We start from the raw sequence: 17,673 nt of genomic DNA on the forward strand, positions 1-17,673 counted from the left end.
CATACCTTTCATTCCCGGAGGATTCTCACTTCTACTTGCTTTGTTCACCGGCCACCTTTTGACACGATCAAACTTCTTCATCACATACTTCGTTCCTCCTGGGTCCTATTCAGCTCTCAGGCATCCATTCTAATCGTCGAATGTTAAATTGAGTTGATCAGGCTCAACTAACAACAACAAATAGAACATCTACCCGGAACCCAATGGTCCCACTACTTTAGTTGTAATTTAATGACCCAAGGCACGATCTGAATCGACCTGCTCTGATACCAATTGTAACACCCATACCAGACGTATCTAGAAAGTCTGGCACGTGCGTTAACATTAGTACTGGATACATTAAAATATACAACATAAAAATTTACAACTTAAATTACATTCGAATGAATATTATACAACAAATTGCGTTCGTACATAAATAACATAAACATCTCAACCATATATATAATTTCATCCTTAAAGTCCCAAGCATCCTGCAGCGACACGAACGCACACTTGCTAAAACATCCATCCGACTTCAAGCTTGCATAACATCCTGCTTATCTGAAACAAATAAGGATTGGGATGAGACATAATGTCTCAGTGAGTTCCCCTAAATCCTAGGCTATAGGCAACCTCAAGGGGAAACCTACGGTCACCACGTGTCTACATTACAACCTGGCGGTTGATTATACGTGTGTGGGGACTTGCATACTTAGACGGTAGTGCATACTAGAGCCGTCAAAGTCTTATCTTAACTTGTTATAGGCTTCACTTCCTATACATGTCATGGCGGTTGAGGGGGAATCTAAAACCGCATTGCCGAGAATACGCTCTACGTATCGAGGCCTAAACATAACATAATCATGGCACGATTCTAAACCGGACGATTAGGGGAAACCTAAGATCGTCATCAGTATCATGATCATAGCTTGTTCTATACATAACTTGTCTTAGCATCTAATGCTCTTGCTCTTAACTTGATCATACATGCAATCATTCTTGCATTTCGTAACATAATCATAATCGTGAGAAACATATTCGTATCTAAGTTCATTCATATTGGTTAGCGTTGAACAAACAATTATTATCTTGATTCATTTTACGGATAGTCCCGGGTGGAGTAACCCCGAGATCAATCCCATACATGACCGATGTACGTACATCGGACTCCCTCGGTGTCGTGCGGGTCCCTTGCGGCTTAAACCGTTCCCCTTAGGTCGAGAACCTCCCGTATCCCCCTGGTGTGGATAACAAGAGACACGAACACCTACGTCTTGTTTACTCGGTGACATGCGGGTCCCTTACGGCTTGAATCGTTCTCATCATGAGAACCCCTTGTATCCCCCTGATGTGGATAGCAAGAGACATGCCACCTACACTTATTAAGTCATAGTCCTGTCGTATTCATACGTTAAACATGTACATACTTGATTGTTTACCTCGGAACCTTAATCGAACCGATTAGTGGTAAACTCTTACTTGTTCATAACATGGTGGAGAGAAATAACTTATCAGTCCACAACTTACATACTAGCTAAGTCATTCTAGCTCATGTGCGAAGAGATTATCATTCGCGTCTTATCATTCTAGGGATTCATATCCTATACTTGCCATCCTTATCATTCTTGCTATCTTTCTAGTTCTCAACACTATGTTGAGGCTCTACATTCATGCCCTTTCTTATTTCATAACTACCCGAGCAATATCGGCTTAAACTCTCTTGATTCACTCTTGTCATTCATGTTAAGATTACCATGATTTTCATTTCAAGAATCGTTTGATGTTATGTGCATTGCCTAGATGTTGTTTTGGGGTTAAATAGTTGTAAAACATCGAAAGAAAAGCTTCGGAATGCACCACAGACCTTGAACTGGGCCAACAGGCCAAAGCAAGTTGGCCAAGTCCAGAGAGCTGCGCTAATAGCTCAGCTGGGGCGTGGCTCATCCTGTGAATTTCGCTATTAGCGTAGATTTCGCTAATAGCGTAGCTCTTCGGGTCTGTGGTACCAAATTTCCAATTTTTGACCCAAAACTCATTCCAATGGTTCCTGCAATGCACCAAAACATCCAGCAACATATATATACATTTATAAACATATTACATGGCAATTTAACATCAAATCAACAAGAATTTATCAAAAGTCTATTAGGGTCCTAATCCTCTCATAAACATAAATCAATCCTTTAAACATGAAATTACACAACCCAAAGGGTGGTAAACTATCTATGGAACTCACCTAACATGTTCTTTGCAATATGCAAGCATCAATCCTAGCTTTGATCCATTCTTGATCTTTCCCCTTTTCACCAAACCATGTTTAATTCTTTCCTCCACTTGTTTCTTGCTTGATAAGCTACCATAATCCATGCTTAAACCATGTTTTGAAGGAAGATTGGATGTCTTAGAGAGAAGAGGGAGGCGCATATGGTAGAGAGAAGGAGGAGAAACTTTCTTCTCAAAACCTAGAGAGAGAAAGTGAAAGGGAAAATGAATATTTTAGGTCCAAACATGCTTATATACTCCCTTGTGCGAGATTACTTAAATGCCCTTCGTCTCAGTCGTGTTTACCTGACACTGATACATAAGTCCATACTTGAGTGATATTACATAATAATATCCTCCGTCATACTTAACATTCCTCATTACTTAACCTCTGATACATTTGACTAATAATTCCATTAGCTGACGAGCGGGATATTACAAATATTCCTAAAGATGTGATTATATTTTAGGAAATATTAGAAGCTGTTTTGGACGTTCCTAAAGATATTCCTACATTATAGGACTTTCCATATCTGTCTCTGATTCTGTTTTGCAGATCAGATCGATCTGCAATTTGTGCTGAAGCCCAACTAAGTATTTAGCCCAAGCTGCTTCAGTATATAAACAAGACTTCAAGACCTAATTGATCATTCAAGCCGTCATTCTAAAAAGTTTAGTTCTTAGGGTTTTGAGTCGTTGTGTGTTCTACTCTTATATCTTGTTGATGCAAGTTTAGTTCTGGTTTGTTGTAAGCCTTTCTTGTATCATCTTGATACATGCTAAGGACTGTTTGTTGAGTTGTAAACTCTTTGTGCTACATCAAAGCTTTTAATCAAGGTCTTAGTTGTTTTGTTTGAAGGTAACTTCATCTTTGTGTTTGTGTTTAGGTCTGATAGGTCACAGGGGATGTGACTGACCATAGGATAGTGAGATGGGATCTCAGATGTCTAGACGGGTAGGTCCTAGGTCATAAAGTGTAAACGAGGAGTTTGCTGAGAGCTTTTGAATAAGGACTACACTAGAGGATTTCCTTCCTGGCTTGGTAGCCCTCGGAGTAGGTGTGTTTGTCACCGAACTGGGTCAACAAACTCACTGTGTTCTTTACTTTCTTGTCATTTATTTTTCTGCGTTTTATTTGTTTATTTGCGTGATGTTCAAACATTAACCGGAACATCTGCCTACTGTGTGTCTGACGTTGAAACATCGGATAAAACATTTTAAAACCTGTATGCCAGAATTTCAGGCACCACTCCTTCTAATACACAACAAAAAACCATAGTAGTTACAAGATAAAATAAGACAAGTTAATGCAACTGTTGATCAGTTTTGTAGTGTAAATTGAAAAATTCTAATTTAAAAGGGTGTTTTCGCTTTATTAATAGTTATAGATGTTCACCAACTTATTTTTAATGATTTTAATATTATGTTATGAATATTTTGTATTAACGTGAATTTACTTTAGAAAGGGGAGACATGTCTTCGCTATGGTCTAATGTTCATGAGGAGCGTATGCCTCGACTAGGTGCTTTTATTTATGCTGACAACAACAAGGGTGTGATAATAAAGGAGAATGAAGTTGTAAAATCTAAACAACATCAAATTTTAAACGGAAAAATGCCTCTTTACATTAATCTTACCGATGATTCAATTTGTGGGTCGAATATGCAAGAACATGAGTTTTTTTGGGACTTTAAACACTTTTTTATGCAAGATTTGCCAGAGAGTGTTTTCTTCTTCACGTGCCTTAGGATGACACATAAAGGTTCACAAGGGTCAGAACACAATTACAAAGCATCATCGAGAGAACAACTACAAAAACAAAAACAACAACAGCAACAACAACAACAACGAGGTTACTATGAAGAGGAAAGAAGTTGTAAAAACTGATATACATGAATCTTCAAACTTCAAGATGCCTCTTTGCATCAATCTCCCCGATGATTAAATTTGTGGATCAATGATGCAACAACATGATTTTTACACAACCTCAAATACTTTTCATGCATCATTTGTCAAAGAAAGTTTTTGTTTTCACGAGCGTTATGAGGACACATGAAAGGGTGAGCTTAAACCCAAAAAGTGATTTTCTCTGATGAACTCATGAAAACAAAAAAATTCTTTAACAAATAATGCATGAAAAATTATTTGAGGTAGTGTAAAAATTATGTTCTTGCATAATTGATCCACAGATTTAATGATCAATGAGATTGACATAGTCAACAAGTTGTTGATGTGGTTGTTATCTCGGTGATGTATTGTGAGTGTGCTTTCACTCTTTTCCTGTTCTTCTAAGGCTCGTGAAGAAGAACTCTCTCCGGAAAATCATGAATGAAAAAGTATTTGAGGTGGCAAAAAAATCATAAGTGAGATTAATGTAAAGGGCATTTTTTATGTTTAAAATTTGATGTTGTTCGTATTTTGCAACTTCACTCTCATTCATTATCACCCTCTTGCTGTTGTTGTTTGTAAAAATATAAGCATTGTTGAGGCATTAGCTCCTCATGAACATTAGATCATAGCGAAGAGATGTCTCTCGATCCTCTGATTACAATATCTACTTTCAAACGTGTTCTCTAAAACAAATTCACATTAATACAAAATATTCTTAACTTAATACTGAATGGAGTATGTGAAAAGCATTAGTGCAAGAAAAGCATGAACTTCAATGTGAACTTAAGCAACAGAGGTTTGTCAACAAACAAGGGGAATATGATTTCACTAATTGTTCTCAAGCATATGATATTTAATATCTGAATAAACAAAAGCTAGTCCAAAAAGTATTTCATGATCGTAACGCTTAAATTGCATTATTGTGTTACTACTTAAAAAGAAACTTTATGAAAGAAAATTTAGATTTGAGTAAAATAACATACAAATCTCAATATTAAATATCACTAAATATGTAAAGATAGCATTAATAACTCAAATTCCAGCAATCAAGAATATAATTTTAGAATCAACAAATGTTTGCGCCAATAGGAAATCATGATTTTATTCCATAAGAAAAAATATTTAATTGCATTAGTGTCGCTAAATAAATAAGGAATATGCACACAATTATTGGACACAAAATTTTTAGAATAATTTTTAGAATATGATATTTTCAGATAAAATTTATTCTCAAATTAATCATAATAAAATATTTTTCAGGTATCCAAAATTCCAAAACATATAGCAAAATGATCATAACATTTTGGAAAATGGAAAGAGTTTCTCAAGCACTACACATGTTTACAACCATAATTAGTTTTGAAAAGAATGAAAGAAGAAAGAAAGAAAAACCGGTCCAGATGGACCCTTCAACAAATTTCCAAATTTCATGAAATGGTTTTAGGAGATCTGACATAAACGATTTAAGGAATTTATCGCAAAACAGAACAAATAAAAAGCTACATGTGATTATATTTGGATATGAAAGAAGAAAAAAAAGAACAAATGAAAAGCTTGCTTTTTTAAATTGATTGATAAAGGATAATCATTAAACAATTCCATATCATAAATACGAGAGGTATGAATCACAGTTATATTAAAAGCCAAAGTAATAAACATAAACATAAATCAAATTTTAGAAAACTGAATAATATGACCGATTCATTCAAAGTTATAATAAGAAAAGGGAATTGCCTCCGGTTGATCAGGTGCAGCTTGTTGCTGAAGGTGGCTTGGTTGACAATCCTTGCAATTTCAGACTGGAATTTGGGAATGTTTTCTCTCATGATATCTCAAATAAACTCAGACTAGAATTATCACCAGCTGTCTCAAATATGAACTTGATATCAGGTAGCACACAGGGTTCAAACGAAGATGAGGAAAGCCTGCAGAAAAATATGTCTGAAGGAGAACTGACAGGAATGCGGACAAGAACTAGGCTTGCTTTTACACCTAAAACGCTAGACCATGCAGATAATGGGCCATCTTTTAATTTTAACATGGATTCGTGTATATCACAAAAAGCAACAACTACTGAGTTCCTAAATCTTCACTCTCTAGAGCCAAGTATTGAAGAAGGCGATAGTCATATATTCTACCCAGTAAGCTTAACTCTGGCATAGTTAAATTTAGTTGGAAGGATATGTGACTATCACCTTCTTCAGTACTTGGCTCCTGGGAGTGAAGATTTGTGAACTCAGTAATTGTTGCTCTTTGTGACATACACAAATCCATGTTAAAAGTAAAAGATGCCCCAGTATCTGCATGGTCTAGTGATTCAGGTGTAAAAGCAAGCCCAGTTCTTGTCTGCATTCTTGTCGGTTCTCCTTCAGACATATTTTTCTTCAGCCTTTCCTCATCTTCGTTTGAACCCTGTGTGCTACCTGATATCCAGTTCATATCTGAGACAGCTGGTGATAATTCTAGTATGAGTTTATTTGAGATATCATGAGGGAAAACATTCCCAAATTCCAGTCTGAAATTGCTAGGATTGGGAACCAAGCTACCTTCAGCAACAGGCTGCACCTGATCACCTGAGGCAATCGCCTTTTCTTATTATAGTTTGAAAAGGAATAAGCTTAAAAAAATTAGAACTGAAAGTGTGAAAAGTACAATTTTCTTAGTGAAACTACAGAAGAAAGATGAGTTCAGATCAATACTAATGAGAGAGGGTTAATGGAGAAGGGTGATTAAGTAGAGAAGATGATCACTAGCTGATTAGAACCATATAAAATGAAGATATGTGTTTAGAGACGAAAAAATTGAATTTTTTAAAATAAATAAAATAATAGTATAGATATGAGAAAAACATATTCATATATCAATAAGAGTAAAATTTATTGCTCTAACATAAATGATCCATAATAAGGAAAAATTAAGATATGCGTATTGAATATTTGACAAAAAATGAACATAAATCAACTTGAGGATTTGGTATTGATGATGTACCTTTGGTAATTCCTCGATTTGGTTTTTAAGAGTTATGATTGTTTTCATAAGAGCATCGTCATCGTCATCTTCCGATTCACCTGTTGTTATCAAACCTAGATTGGATCCGTTGGTTAGACCAATTGGATCATACATTGAGAACATATTCAAGCTATTTAAGTTGATCAACCTATCAGATCTGAAATTTCATTAAACAAGTGTTGACTTGATCAAATTGAATTCAGATGAATCACATAAGAGATCATCAATGTATTCAAAAAAGAAGTGAAAGTTTACAAGTATTCTTTGTAAACAAAGATACACAGGACAATAGACAGGAAAAAAACATATATTATGAAGATATAAAAAATAAATAAACAGAGAACTCGATGAGAAACAAAGAAGAAATACAATGGAGAAGTATAAGATGGAATGAAGAGGCGATGACGTCCTTTATACAAAACAAGTATTGGAAGACGAGATACGGATTTAGGGTTAAAACATGGGCTTGGGCCTAGGTAAGTTTCATGCCATAGGTAGACACATACAAAAATTGCTCTTCAGGCTTCCTTTTTTCTCCCAGCAACCCCTAAAAGATCAAAATATCCCAAACGACAACTAGCTTTTATTCTGTACCCAAAGATATTTAACTGTTGTTCCTACAATGGCGGCTATGTACCGCCGACTCCAATGGTTGTTGACTGCCGTTGTGCTGTTATCATTCTTTCAACATAAATTTTCTTCTTCCTCGTCCTTTTTCTTTTGTGTACTTCTTTTCGAACAACAAATATTCTTCAACAATTTTCCTTCTTTTTCAACAACAATTTCTACAACAACAATTTTTCATCTTTTACAACAACAATTTACAAACACAATTTTTCATCTTCTTCAACAACAATCTTATATCATATCATTTTAGAGGTTAGCATTCCTGCTACCTCTTTCTGCAAAAAAAAAAAAAAATCTCATATCATTTTTCACCATACATTTTCTTCTTCCTCTTCGTTCAATCTTTTTCTGTCCTTCTAAGGCTCGTGAAGAAGAACTCTCTTCGGAAAATCATGAATGAAAAAGTATTTAAGGTGGCAAAAAAATCATAAGTGAGATTAATGTAAAGGGCATTTTTTATGTTTAAAATTTGATGTTTTTCGTATTTTGCAACTTCACTCTCATTCATTATCATCCCATTGTTGTTGTTGTTAGTAAAAATATAAGCATTGTTGAGGCATTAGTTCCTCATGAACATTAGATCATAGCGAATAGATGTCTCCCGATCCTCTGATTACAATATCTACTTTCAAACGTGTTCTCTAAAACAAATTCACACTAATACAAAATATTCATAACTTAATACTGAATGGAGTATGTGAAAAGCATTAGTGCAAGAAAAGCATGAACTTCAATATGAACTTAAGCAACAGAGGTTTGTCAACAAACAAGGGGAATATGATTTCACTAATTGTTGTCAAGCATATGATATTTAATATCTGAATCAACAAAACCTAGTCCAATTTTTGAATAATTTGGCACATTTTGCCAAATTCAAAATTTGGAATTTATATTTTATTTACCGAAGAACATTTCCTCCGAAACAAATTTCAAAATTTTCATATATTTTGGCTCAATTTATTAATAATTTGGCGCATTTTTTAAATTCAAAATTTGGGAATTATTTTTTAATTTAATAGTTTCCTATGAAAAGTTTCCTCGAAAACAATTATTAAAATATTAAGAAAGTCATATCGGTAATTCCTCGGAAAGCGTGTGTTATAGTTGAATCAGATTGCAAAAAAACTTTCATGTGAATGTTTCCTCGACAATTCCTTGGAAAATATTTGACACAAATTTCTTTGTAAATTCCTCGGTAATTCCTAGGAATAGAGCCAAATTTCCTATGAACTTTTTCCTCTGTAATTTCCTCTGAAATCACTGTTTCCTGCGAATTTTGTGTGTTTTTCGAGGAATAATTTCCCAGGATGTTAAGTGATTTCTTGTAGTGTTGCTATGTTGCAACAATAGATGGAGTTGTTACATCCATAAATTGAAGGTGAGAAAAACACAAGAAGGGGGGTTGAATTGTGTTTTGAAAAATTCTTCGTTTCTCCTAAAAACTGAACACACTGATCAGAAGCTAAGTGAGACAGCTTCTGAAGTGATGATCAGAATCTAAATGCAGCGGAATAAAACAGAGAGAGAGAAGAAGAACGACACAAAGCAATTATACTGGTTCCTTCCACAATCCGGAAGTAGTCCAGTCCCCCTTGCACTTCCAAGGAGATTTCACTAAGAGTAATATCTGATTACAATTGCTCAAGCACACAAGCAAGAGACTTCCTTTGCTCAAGCACACAAGCTAGAGACTTCCTTTGCTCAAGAACACAATCAAGAGACTTCCTGCTCAAGCACAACTGCAAGAGACTTCCTAACTAAACAAAATTACACAGAAAATTGTTTAAGGTTGAACACTTGATATACAATCAGAGGTGCTCACAATATAAATCAGATACAGACTCAATGGACTTAAGAATTTCTAAGATATGACTTTCAGACACAGAAATTCTAAGTGAATGCAGAACAATTTCAGCAGAGGTTTGTGTTATACCCTAATTTTGGACCTAAAAATACTTGTTCAACTCTTCCTTTCTTGCATGTCAAGCCATTTGATATGTCCCTGATCAATTGCATCTTTCTCTGCATCTTATTTCAAATTTACTTACAAAATTTACATAGAAGGGCATTTTAGTCATTTCCCATGTTAAAATCTCTTTCAGTCTATGAAAAATAATTTGAGTCCTTTCAAATAGTTTGAATAAGTCCTTACTCCAATTCCATGTCAAAATCCTTTTTTTAAATTGCATTTGAAGTCATTTTGAGTCAGTTTAGCCCCTAGGGGCATTTTAGTCTTTTCAAGTGTTAAAAAGCCTGATTAGCCCCTAAAATTTGCCTCTGAGTCTTTTAAATTGCTTGTATAAACTCTTGCTTCAATTTTCTGTTAAAAATCCATTTTTAAATTTGCATCTGAGTCATTTTTAGTCGTTTTAGTCCCCAGGGGCATTTGGTCATTTCACACGAAATTTCCGCAGAGAGAGGTTACTTTAAAGTACCTCATTTAAGCCATTGGTTCGTTTTAGTCCGTTTTGTCAATTTTAATCGTTTCACTTTACGTTATTTTCCATTTTTTACCAATTTTAATTCAATTTTATTTTAAATTCATTTTAGTCCTAAAAATTCTAAAAATTGCATTTTAGTCCCTTGAGTCACTTTATTTTCCTTTAGGTCCTTTTTGATTCGATTTTTTTTTTTAGGTCAAACTTTTTAATTCTTTTGGTCAATTACATTTCAGTCCAGAGTCTTAACAATTTTGCAGATTGGTCCTTAGCATTTTTTGCAGGTTAGTCCCTTAATGTCCAGAAATTGCACAAAGACCCTCAAGCCAATTTTCAGTCCAGTTTCGAGTTAGTTACAAGTCCAGACAGGTGGCAAGCAACCATTGGCCACCAAGGCCACTTGGCAGCCTATAAAAGGAGCCAATTCATCATTCAATGGAACGGAATCAATCATTACGTGCCAACTCAACAAACACACTTTCTTCATTCTCTCTCCTTTCTCAAGGATCAAAACCCTAACTAACTCCAGGAATCACCAAGAACACGAAGAACAATCACGAACCCTAACTGTTTCCAGAGTCACAAATTGAACCAAATCGAAGCAAGATTCACGAAGTTCTCAGAGATTCGAGTTCGAATCTTCATCATCGAACTGAGGAACTGCAATACAAGTACAAGCTCAGAGAACTTGTACGATCACAGTGGAGAAGAAGAGGAATTGAAGAAGCAGAACCAAACCAGTGGAGAAGAAGAAGAAGAAGAAGAACGTTACCAGTTCAATAACAACAAATCATTCACCAGAAACTCAGGGAAGATTCACCGAGGCTTTCGTCGTCTTCTCTTTCGATTTCCAGGTAAATTCACCAAAACCTTCTCGTTTTTTCATTTCAAATCATCATCGAAGGCTCAAGAGTGAAAATAGACGGTGAATCAAGTTGAAAACCTCAAAAATTTTGGAAAAAAATTGAAACCGAAACCCTAACATGTAAAATCACGAGGATTCACCGGTTATCTTTCAAATCAGAGTTCGAAGAGCTGGTACTGCTATGGTACTGCTATGGCCTCACTGAAAGACGCCCAGAAGGCTGTTCAAGAAGGGCAAGCTGCTGGCTGGGGAAAAGTGATTCAGATTTTAGAAAACAAGCGTAAAGAGGGCCTTGGATTCTCCCCAACCTCTGGTGTTTCAACAGGAACTTTCTACAGTGCTGGGTTTATCAATGCTATTGCTGAAGATGCTGCTGAGAGTAGTTATGTGCCTACATTTGTTGAACCAGGAGGCACTGTGAGAAACTGGGAGGCCATTGATGTTCCTTTAGTCATGCATGCTTCCATGTAATGTGTCTTGTTGCTCATGTTTTTCTTTGTTTTCAAAATAACAATCCTTCCGCTCTGCCCAAGGCGAAAGTGATATCATTGTAAGGGCACGTCAGTTTCAGCATTGCCGTTATCAATAAAAGTTGTCGTCTTTCTCACGACTCTTTGTTTTTTTACTTATTAGTGCCTTTTCTTGGAAATAATGGTAATGCCAGAAAAAACCAAAACATATGTATTTTCTTATTAATTTCAAAAATCTGCATAAAAAAACATTTTTCTAAAATCATCGCAATCATATTATGCAGATTGAACCATAATAAACCCGTTGAACACAGTGACCCTATGGTTCCTCCAAATTTTGAATTCCCTATATATGAAGCTGAAGATGAGGAAGATAACGAAGAGATACCGTATGAGATCACTCGACTGATTGAGCAAGAAAGAAGAGCTATTCAGCCTCACCAGGAAGCGATTGAGCTTATCAACCTGGGTACTGAAGAGAACAAGCGAGAGATCAAGATCGGTGCTGCACTCGAGCCAGAAGTGAAAAAGAAGATTACTCAGCTTCTCCATGATTATCCAGATGTCTTTGCATGGTCCTATGAAGATATGCCGGGTCTAGATCCCAAGATTGTGGAACATCGGATACCGACAAGACCTGAATGTCCTCCTGTCAAACAGAAATTGAGAAGGTCTCGTCCAGACATGGCTCTTAAGATCAAGGCTGAAGTACAGAAGCAAATTGATGCGGGTTTCCTCATGACAGCTGAATATCCTGAGTGGATTGCCAACATTGTACCAGTACCAAAGAAAGATGGGAAAGTTCGAATGTGTGTTGATTACAGAGATTTGAATAAAGCCAGTCCGAAAGATAACTTCCCATTGCCTCATATTGATGTGCTTGTTGACAGTACTGCTCAATCCAAAATGTTCTCTTTTATGGATGGTTTCTCTGGCTATAACCAGATACGGATGTCACCTGAAGATAGAGAAAAGACATCCTTCATCACTCCATGGGGAACATTCTGTTATAAAGTGATGTCGTTCGGCCTGATAAATGCTGGTGCCACCTATCAAAGGGGTATGACAACTCTGTTTCATGATATGATTCACAAAGAGATTGAAGTATATGTTGATGAAATGATTGTGAAATCAAGTGATGAGGAGCAGCATGTTGTGTATTTGAAAAAGATGTTTGAAAGATTAAGAAAGTACAAGCTGCGATTGAATCCCAACAAGTGCACATTTGGCGTAAGATCTGGAAAGCTGCTAGGCTTCATTGTCAGTCAAAGAGGCATTGAAGTTGATCCTGACAAAGTCCGAGCCATCAGAGAGATGCCGGCCCCTCAAACTGAAAAGCAAGTCAGAGGTTTCCTCAGACGTCTGAATTATATTTCAAGATTCATATCTCACATGACTACTACCTGTGGACCAATTTTCAAATTGCTCAGAAAGAATCAGCCTGTTGTATGGAATGATGAATGTCAGGAAGCTTTTGATAACATTAAAGAATACCTGTTGGAACCACCTATCCTTGTCCCGCCAGTGGAAGGAAGGCCTTTGATTATGTATCTATCAGTGTTAGATGATTCAGTGGGTTGTGTTCTCGGTCAACAAGATGAGACTTGTAAGAAAGAGCATGCTATCTACTATCTGAGCAAGAAGTTCACCGACTGCGAGACTCGGTATACAATGCTTGAAAAGACCTGTTGTGCTTTAGCTTGGGCTGCCAAACGCCTGCGTCATTATATGGTAAATCATACAACTTGGTTGATATCCCGAATGGATCCAATCAAGTACATCTTTGAGAAGCCTGCTGTTACTGGAAAGATTGCACGTTGGCAAATGTTGTTGTCTAAATATGATATTGTGTACAAAGCTCAGAAAGCTATCAAAGGAAGTGTCCTTGCTGAGCATCTTGCCTGTTAGCCTCTTGATGATTATCAGCCAATTAAGTTTGATTTCCCTGATGAAGAGATTATGTACTTGAAAGCAAAAGACTGTGAAGAACCACTGATCAATGAAGGGCCGGATCCCAATAGCAAGTGGGGATTGGTGTTTGATGGTGCTGTTAATGCCTATGGTAAAGGAATTGGGGCCATCATTGTAACCCCGCAGGGGCACCACATTCCTTTCACCGCTCGAATAACTTTTGAATGCACGAACAACATAGCTGAATATGAAGCATGCATCTTGGGCATTGAAGAAGCCATTGATCTGAGAATTAAGCACCTTGACATTTATGGAGATTCGGCACTTGTCATTAATCAGATAATGGGAGACTCATCATGAGAAGCTGATCCCTTACCGTGACTATGCAAGACGTCTGTTGACATACTTTACCAAGGTTGAGCTGCACCACATCCCTCGGGATGAAAATCAGATGGCTGACGCTCTTGCTACTTTGTCTTCTATGTTTCGTGTCAATCACTGGAATGATGTGCCCGTGATCAAGGTGCAACGTCTTGATAGACCCGCTCATGTGTTTACTATTGAAAATATGCCAGATCAAGCTGATAAAGATGTGAATAGTTGAAAACCTTGGTATTATAACATCAAACAATTCTTGCAGAATCATGAATATCCACCAGGTGCTTCCAACAGGGATAAAAAGACTTTGAGAAGATGGGCTAGTAGATTCCTTCTGGATGGAGAAATCCTATACAAGAGGAACTATGATATGGTTTTGTTGAGATGTGTTGATAAGCAAGAAGCTGAGAAATTGATGCATGATGTACATGACGGTACCTTTGGGACCCATGCTTCGGGTCACACCATGTCAAGGAAACTGCTAAGAGCCGGCTATTACTAGATAACTATGGAGCGTGATTGCCACAAACATGCTAAGAGATGTCACAAATGTCAAATCTATGCTGACAAGATTCATGTGCCTCCACACGCGCTCAATGTTATATCTTCCCCATGGCCTTTCTCTATGTGGGGCATTGACATGATCGGAAGAATTGAGCCGAAAGCTTCCAACGGACATCGTTTCATTCTAGTGGCAATTGACTATTTCACCAAGTGGGTTGAAGCTGCTTCCTATGCAAATGTGACCAAGCAAGTGGTTGTCAAGTTTATCAAGAATAACATCATCTGTCGATATGGTGTTCCTAACAAGATCATTACTGACAATGGTTCCAATCTGAACAATAGCATGATGCAGGCTTTATGTGAAGAATTCAAAATTGAACATCACAACTCTTCTCCTTATAGACCTCAGATGAATGGTGCAGTCGAGGCCGCTAACAAGAACATCAAGAAGATTGTTCAGAAGATGGTCACTACTTACAAGGACTGGCATGAGATGCTACCGTTTGCCTTGCATGGTTACCGTACTACAGTGCGTAGTTCAACCGGGTCAACTCCTTTCTCTTTGGTATATGGTATGGAAGCAATTCTCCCTCTAGAAATGGAGATTCCATCTCTTCGAGTGATCATGGAAGCAAAACTAACTGAGGCTGAATGGTGCCAAAGTCGGTATGACCAATTGAATTTGATTGAAGAGAAGCGTATGGATGCTATGGCTCATGGACAATTGTATCAGGTGCGAATGAAGAATGCTTTTGACAAGAAAATCCGACCTCGAGAATTCAAGGAAGGCGAACTTGTATTGAAAAGAAGGATAAGCCAGCAACCCAACCCGAGGGGCAAGTGGACACCTAACTATGAAGGTCCTTATGTTGTCAAGATGGCTTTCTCTGGTGGTGCTTTGATTCTTACACACATGGATGGTGTTGAACTCCCAAATCCTGTTAATGCCAATATAGTCAAGAAATACTTTGTCTAGAAAGAAAAGAACAGCGTGGTAGGTCGAAAACCCGAAAGGGCGGCCTAGGCAAAAATGCGCTTCCCGGTGGATTGAAAACCGGAAAGGGCGATCCAGGCAAAAGTTAGGGACAAAAAAAAATGAATATGAAAAGCTCGCTGAGATTGTACGCAACTCAGGCAAGAATGAGCGCCTCGATGAGCCGAAAACCCGAAAGGGCGGTTCATGCAAAAATGAGGTTGACAATAAAGGACAAGTAACTATATCTGGCAAATCACCATCACCCTTGGGACATCTGCAACTGTCAATGATCATCTTCATCAGAAGCTTCTGTACTTGTGAATTCAAAATTTCTATGAAATGTAGCGGTCGTCGTGTTCAATGTATCACCAACCAATAAAATTACCATTTTCCAAGCTTTGTAAATCCGTGAAGTCATGCCTTTGGCTGACTTTCACTCTTCTACATCAATTTGAGCCTGTGCTATTGTTTAAAACTCTATTTTTTCTTTCTACTTTCAATGCTATATACAAAACATTTTCTTTCTATTTGATGATGTCAATATCTGAAACAAACATCTTTGAAAATTGAAAAAATCTTTTTCAGTCTATTTTGAAAGCAAACCTGAGCAATAGGATACATTCCAATGAAACATGCATGAATGAATGAGTGTCAATGTCTATTTCAATACATGTTACAAGCAGGTTACCCCTCAGGATGATCTGTGGTCAATAGCAAGAATGAAAAACAGAATGAAAAGAAAAATGACAATGAAAACAAAAGCTCGCTAAGTTGAAAACCCGAAAGGGCGGCTTAGGCAAAAATGAGCACCCCGCTGATTGACAACCTATGAAGGCAATTCAGGCAAAAATGGGGCAATGAAAAGAATATTGTTCCCCGGTGAATCGAAAACCCGAAAGGGCAGTTCAGGCAAAAATGGGATAGAAAAGTGAAAGAATGAAAATGATATGAAAAGCATTGACCACAGATGCGAACATCCAATGTTTACCCAGCACTGACACGCCTAGCAACGGCGACTTGTATCCAAGAATCTCCCAAGGATCCCTCCTTTACAGTTTATATTACCCTCAACCATGGTTTCGATACGTCTCTCAACGACGGTCTCTCCAAAGAGGTTTTTCCCCTGTGAATATATTGCAGCACGAGCCACTACGTGCCCAACCTTCCAATGTTTCGTCTGCCTCTGTGAAACTTCTCTGTCAAACTACAAGCCAATCATGCATTTCAAGCATTCATACATGCATAATCATGCATTTTACGTGTTCATACATTCAATCTTGTTATACCATACATACATGTTGCATTTCCAATCTTCACTGTCAAATTCAACTCACTTCCAATTTTAATTTCAACTCAACTCAATTTCAACTGTCGAATTCAATTTCAATCCCCAATTTCAATCACAATTTCAATTCCAACTTTCCAACTCAATTTCAATTTCCAACTTCAATTCAAGTCTCAATTTCAATTTCAATTTCAATTTCAACTGTCAAATTCGATGCAATCCCAGCTCTCCAATCTCAATTTCAAATCATTTCAAATCTCAAATTCGGTGCAATCTCAAACCTCAATTTCAATTCACTCCAATCCCAATTTCAGTTTCAACTCAATTCCAATTTCAATTGTCAAATTCAATCCAATTTCAACCTTCAATCCAATTTCAAATGTCAAATTCAATTCAATCTCAATTTTCAAACCAATCTCAATGTCAATTTCAACTCTCCAAACCCAATGTTTATGTCTATGTCCCTAATCAATCTCAATCCTCAACCTTCAATTCAATGTCTGTGTCAATGATAATCCACTCTCAATTTCCTTTTGGGCCAACAAAAATGGTCATGTCTGTCTTTAAATCAAGTCAATGACAACTTACTCTCAATTCGTATCTTTCTAAACCCAACTTCCAATTTGTATCTTGTTATTGGTCAAGTAGCTAGTTCGATCCAAAGAACAACTTGTACCCGCTTATATACCTATACTTCCGGACAAACAACAAGTTCGATCCCAAGAACAGTTTGTACCCAGCTTATGCTTTGTCATCAGCCAAATGACAAGTTCGATCCAAAGAACAGTTTGCACCTACCTACATGATGTGGTGATGATCCAACGGCAAGTTCGACCCAAAGAACAGTTTGTATCTACCCTTTCGTCTATATCACCAGCCAAACAGCCAGTTCGATCCAAAGAACAGTTTGTACCTGTCTATCTGTTTGTATCTTCAACCAAGTGTCAAGTTCGATCCAAAGAACAGCTTGTGTCTGCCTATATGTCTATATTTCCGATCAAGTGCCAAGTTCGACCCCAAGAACAGCTTGTACCTATCTCTTGTTTTGTATTCCTTGGTCAAGTGGCTAGTTCAAA

The 17,673-nt window shown here is 37.1% G+C and overlaps 1 long non-coding RNA gene across 1 annotated transcript; it reads right to left on the reverse strand.

Moving 5' to 3' along the window:
- Positions 1-375: 375 nt before the first annotated feature.
- Positions 376-2,678, reverse strand: LOC146916015 (uncharacterized). The gene is made up of 2 exons (XR_015013656.1): positions 2,219-2,678; positions 376-543 (listed from the first exon to the last, which is right to left on the reverse strand). It is a non-coding gene; the product is annotated as an uncharacterized LOC146916015 (long non-coding RNA).
- Between the last annotated feature and the right edge of the window lie 14,995 nt (positions 2,679-17,673).

This window comes from Medicago sativa, chromosome 6 (genome assembly GCF_051527215.1).
Source record: "Medicago sativa cultivar Bolivia chromosome 6, Bolivia_mono, whole genome shotgun sequence".
Classification (NCBI taxonomy): domain Eukaryota; kingdom Viridiplantae; phylum Streptophyta; class Magnoliopsida; order Fabales; family Fabaceae; genus Medicago; species Medicago sativa.